The 6,000-nt window shown below is 45.9% G+C and overlaps 1 long non-coding RNA gene across 1 annotated transcript in view; it reads right to left on the bottom strand.

The window, feature by feature from the left end:
• LOC138683444 (uncharacterized) overlaps positions 1–608 on the bottom strand; it is a 423,605-nt gene extending 422,997 nt beyond the window's left edge. The window contains exon 1 of the long non-coding RNA XR_011322971.1: positions 331–608. This is a non-coding gene — a long non-coding RNA (uncharacterized lncRNA). The remainder of the gene's footprint in view (positions 1–330) is intronic.
• Positions 609–6,000: the final 5,392 nt, after the last annotated feature.

Here is a 6,000-nt window from a genome sequence, read left to right on the forward strand (position 1 = left end):
ATGGACATCATTAATGCAAAATCATTTTTTATTCAGATGCACCATTTAAATTCTCACATGCTAGCCTACTACACATCTTCAGTAGACTCACAATCTATAGGCAATTTTATCTTAGAAGAGTTAATTTTGGGGAAATAACATGTACAGAGAGAACTTGAAGAAATTTGTGTTTATCTTATCACCAGTTCAACACCTACTTGTCTCAAACAAAGTCAGAAATTGATGATAAAACCAATTTATTTAACCTTGATTGTAGAATTATATAACCTTGTGTGGAATAATTGCTGGAGGTGACTTATTGATATGTCCACCTCTTAAGAGAAGGTAAACCTCCAGGGTGGAATGCGGTGGATATGCAAGGAATCTGTTCCATAATAATTCCCTAAGCAACATAACCTGCAACCTTAGATGTTAGCAACACCAGGGGAGCTTGGTATGCTGACTCTAAGAGAAACAACACGGAGGGTGGAGCAGAGTGGAAACACCGCAGCCAGGCTCTGTGATATCATCGCAGGGATGGGAACTGGATGGTACTATGGAACTGATAAACTGCATAGCTGTTACCCTGAGCCAGCCCTGAACCAGCAGTTTTTCATTTTCTGTCAAAATTATGTTCTCTGGGTGAACTTTACTCATTATAATCTCGTTATAATACCAAAACACACCTCCATTCCAAAGGCTGCCTGCCTTCAAGGTGCGACCACCCCTCACTGAGCATGCGCTCTGAATTTCTCTAGCTCATACCTTTAAAAGTAAAGCGAGGAGATTTTATACCAATCGTCATAAAGGTAATGTATGACTGGAGTCACTCAAGCTCCACCTAAAAATAAGAAAGTAGTATAAAATGGCTTAAGAGAGGAGGAATGCTAGGGAAGATACCATCGTAGACAAGTCAGGAGGACATTGCTGACTTCTGGGATCAGTCGACGGGCCAAACCTCTCTTCCCCCCCCATAGGGACGCCTATTGGGCAAGATTCGAACCCTCGGTTATACCGAGTGCTTCCCCGGGAAACTTAGAAATCTCTATAGAGTTTTTCCTTAATTTAACGCGTTTGTAGTCGGCTGTCTTATTCATATTCTTGGTACTTGCACATGCTTTGCAGACAGTGTATTTATCACCGGCAATCCAAAAGAATCTGCACTTCTGTTGCTTTAATAAACTGTACTATTCATTAATCTAGCCGTGAGAGTTGAATGTGACCAAACTCCTTAAGTCTGGCCGTGTTAGTTCATTGAACGCAACTAGATGAAAGTACATTGCGCTATTTGTGCATCCGTGATCGAGTTAGTTCAATATATTGAATGCGACCGGACTTAGAGCGTCGAATTGGGCATCACTCAGAATCTAAGCCTAGCCGCCCCCAGCCCCTCTGATATCTGAGGACAAGCTGGAACGCAAGGGGGTTTATTTTCTGCCAAACTTCTTTACCCTTTAATGCAACATCTTGTCTAACAGCTCTTGATAAAAGTATGTATTTATCTGGCAGGCTAGATCTTATTCCTTCTGCTTCTGGTTTACTGAAGCTGACTAAAAATGCAATTATTCCAAAAATGAAGCTGTCTGGGCCTGCCACAAGCCAGCAAACTGTGAGGAACTCTTCCACGATGAACGTGTGGACAGTTGAACCCCTGTAACATGGAGCTTGCTGTCCAGAAAAAGGCATGATCCCCAAAGCAATTAAGCCATGTCCGACTGCTGCATTTTCACTCCTGGACAAACCAGCCTTGTACGGTTGTCTCAATATTAATTTATCCTCACTTGTTTCCTGAGTGTGGCCTCTCACTGAATTCCTTTGGTGCTGATTTATGTGCTGGGAGGCTTTTGACTTCTGCTAAGGTTGAGGGATGGGGCTGTCCTGGGTTCAGCTGGGATAGAGTTAATTTTCACAGGAACCTGGGAGGGGGCACAGCCGGGACAGCTGACCTGAACTAGCCAAGGAGCTATTCCATACCATGTGCCATCATGCTCAGTATATAAATGGGGAGCGGGCTGGGGGGAGCTCTCTCGGCTTTCAGTGTGGGAAGTGGCGGAGCGTCAGGTTCCGGGTGGTGAGCAGTTGCACTGTGCATCACTCGCTTTGTATATTCTTTTATTAGTACCGTTCTTGTTGTTGTAACTTCTCTTTTTGTGTTGTCCCAGTAAATTGTCCTTATCTCAACCCTCGAGGTTCCGTGGTTTTTTTCTTCTTTTCTCCTCCCCATCCCACCGGAGGGGGGGCAGGAGGAGTGATCGAGCGGGTGCGTGGTCCTTTGTTACTGGCTGGGCTGAAACCACGACAGGGGCAAAAAGCCATTTTGACTTTAGCTGCATTGTTTCCAGATGCACAAATGTGTGGCCCAGGCTGTTCACTCAGCTCTTTCATTTTGATTGGTAATTTCCATCCCTGGAATAACACCTAAGGCAGAGGTCTTTGCTCATATTCATTTTACCTCACCTGAAAATCCAGGCATTTAGTCCATCCATGGTCCCGCTGTAGTTAAAGGAGAGAGATAAATGGTTCCAAAGGGTAAATCATCCCATCTTAAGTTAGGTGTCTAAAGTAGGCTGGATAAATCATCCTTGGGAGGAACCCTTCTCCTTCCATTAATTCTAACAGAAGCCTAGACAGCCCCCTTAGGCTAGGCACATAGATGGCTGAAGTTAGGTAAAATTAATTTTGCTCTGACTGACTTAATGAAAATATTTTTATAGCAATTCTGTCTTCCCTGCCAAAAATCAAAAGAGGAAACTCAGTGTCCTATGGATGAAATGCCATACAGAAAAAAAAGCCCAATTAATTCAAAGTATGAATACATCCTACAGGCTGGACTGGGTCATTTTTCTCCCAGCAACTTTGCTCTGTGTCTTTTAACTAGTGCCGCCTTTCCTTTCTTTCTTGTTAGATCTCAGAAATCTGGAAGATGCTGTGAAGACATTGGACAGATGCCATGGCAACAGCCTCCAAAGGAAGTATGTTGGTTTGGCTGCCTGCAAGGATATGCTGCCAGAGGAATTATTCTTGTCCTTTTGTGGGATAAAAATAATCTTGTTCATTTACATGTCTTCAAACCTGTTAGGAAAGAAAGATTTTATTTTTTTTATATCATCATGCAATCTTCTTCAGTATTCAGGAGCACTGGATACTTCTAGGGTAGGGAATGGGCAGAGCTGTGGCTGATCCAGTACAATCCCAGAAGCTCTTAGTCCCCGTGCAGGTCGCGGGTGAGGATAGAGTTCACTGCCAATAGTGAACTCCAGCCTGCTCAAAACCCACAGACTCATGTACTAGCAACTGCTGAATGGTACCAGCCTAAATTCAGCACTGGCTAATTCACCCTTCTGCTTCGATGCATAGGAAGTAGTCCAAACGATTTAGAAGGTGGCACATCTGGATTTCAGGACTGTCTTTTCGATGTAGGAAACAGAAGTCTGTCTCTGCAGCCTGTGTCCCATCGCAGCTTCCGCACAGCACTTTTGGTCCAGCCAGGTCCAGTGATGGGAGAAACTCTTTGTCGTGCCAGCAAAAACTGTGATCCTATTAAGCATCTAGATCAGGGTTTATTGGATACCGTGGAGGCAAGTGCCTTTCTGTATCCCCTAACACCATGTTCTGCAACCTGTCCGATCGGGTCGGGGTTGAAAAACTGAAGCAAAATGCAACACTGGACATGTTGCGTAACCTACAGCTAATGCGTAACTAGGGATAAAGATTTCATTTTGGTCATATAAACAATTTCGCTTACAATTGTGAAGAATCTCTTACCATCACATTTTTCCCACGACTGGCATGATCCACGTGATATTTCAGCTGCCTGAGGTATTTTGCAGCTTTCTGCATTAATAAGAGAATATTTTCTGCCCATGCACTCCAAGGCATGCATCTTGCAAACAGTTAAAGGTGTGTTTCACTTGGTTCTTTGATCTGTAGCACAGATGTCCAGGGAAGGACTGAAAACAAAAGCAAGAATCACATGATTTAAATGTGCTTTATCTTGGCACTTCTTAAAAAGAGCTGAGGGAATGGAAAACATTCAAGGGCTCAGGTCCATTTTCCCTGTTCACTGAGGTACACCCTATTGAGGGCAGCGAGGGAACTCGAGACTTAGACACGTGAATAATTCAGACTTCTTACAATCACAGAATCATAGAATGGCTTGGGTTGGAAGGGACCTTTAAAGGTCATCTAGTCCAACTGCCCTGCAATGAGCAGGGACATCTTCAGCTAGATCAGGTTGCTCAGAGCCCCGTCCAACCTGGCCTTGAATGTTTCCAGGGATGGGGCATCCACGACTTCTCTGGGCAACCTGTTCCAGCGTTTCACCACCCTCCTCGTAAAAAATTTCTTCCTTATATCTAGTCTGAATCTACCCTCTTTCAGTTTAAAACCATTACCCCTTGTCCTATCGCTACAGGCCCTACTAAAAACTCTGTCCCCATCTTTCTTATAAGCCCCCTTTAAGTACTGAAAGGCTGCAATGAGGCCTCCCAAGAGCCTTCTCTTCTCCAGGCTGAACAACCCCAACTCTCTCAGCCTTTCCTCATAGGAGAGGTGTTCCAGCCCTCTGATCATTTCTGTGGCCCTCCTCTGGACCTGCCCCAACAGGTCCATGTCCTTCTTGTACTGAGGACTCCAGAGCTGGACGCAGTACTCCAGGTGGGGCCTCACCAGAGCGGAGTAGAGGGGCAGAATCGCCTCCCTCGACCTGCTGGCCACGCTTCTTGTTATGCAGCCCAGGATATGCTTGGCTTCCTGGGCTGCGAGTGCACATTGCCGGCTCGTGGCCAGCTTTTCATCCACCAGTGCCCCCAAGTCCTTCTCTGCAGGGCTGCTCTCAATCCCTTCATCCCCCAGCCTGTATTGATGCTGGGGGTTGCCCTGACCCAGGTGCAGGACCTTGCACTTGGCCTTGTTGAACCTCATGAGGTTCACACGGGCCCACTTCTCGAGCTTGTCCAGGTCCCTCTGGATGGCATCCCATCCCTCAGGTGTGTCAACTGCACCACTCAGCTTGGTGTCATCTGCAAATTTTCAGTTGAAAAACTGAAGCAAAATGCAACACTGGACATGCCCATCTGCCGCGGAGGATCCACAGGGGACATCACACACAGACCAATGTGATCAAGTGAAGCCCATTTACTACAACTTTTAGCACAGTTATATACCTTATGCGCTTATGCACGCGCCTTATACAACACTCTAATTGGTACAATACCCCGTTTCACGCGGCGCTATCTTATCCTCTATTGGCTGTGCAAGCTTCTTCACGAGGCGTCTTGCGGTTACTTATCTCATTCTTCGGCATCCAGGAGTTGTTTGTCAGGCTCTTCTTATCTTCCTTTTCCCAGCGTACAAGGACACAGCGTCCTTGTCTGCTTCAGCACTTTGTAAACTTATGCTTCGTTCCCAGCTAAAGGGTGGATTGCTCACATGCCCTCGCCCAGCCAAGAAATCCTCAACAATTCCCCCTTTTTGTTTTTGAGCAATCCAGGCTTGCTTAATAACTTGGGATGCCATTTTTCCTTAACAAGCTAAACAAGGTAAAATTATTACAATAGCTAAAATCACAATAACTACAACAATGCCCATAACTCTTTAAGCCAGCCCGTTACCCCTAATGACCCGAACCATGAGGACTATGAGGAAGATGAACCATCCATACATTCTTGTGCCATCTTGCTCCGCGAACTCAGCCCAGCAATCAGTAGGTGCCAGCTTTCCATGGGCGTCCCCACAGAGGCAACGATGGCCTTGCCATACACCAGCCCGATGCTCTTTGGAAAATCCCGGTATTTATACATTTGCAGAGGAACGGATTTCAGCACACGTGGCCAGCGGGTGCCAAAATCCGCCTCGGTTGCAACCTATGACGCATGCGCTCGCTGGCCAGGCGTGCTGCACGAGTCATAGCCATCCTGTCTATTGGCTCATGGGCTTTGTGATGCAGTTGCAATACACAGAGAATCTTGACCTGTTATGTTAGCCAAGGTGACCTATACATTAGTTTTTGGCTGAGGTGGT

Source organism: Haliaeetus albicilla, chromosome W, assembly GCF_947461875.1.
Source record: "Haliaeetus albicilla chromosome W, bHalAlb1.1, whole genome shotgun sequence".
NCBI lineage: Eukaryota > Metazoa > Chordata > Aves > Accipitriformes > Accipitridae > Haliaeetus > Haliaeetus albicilla.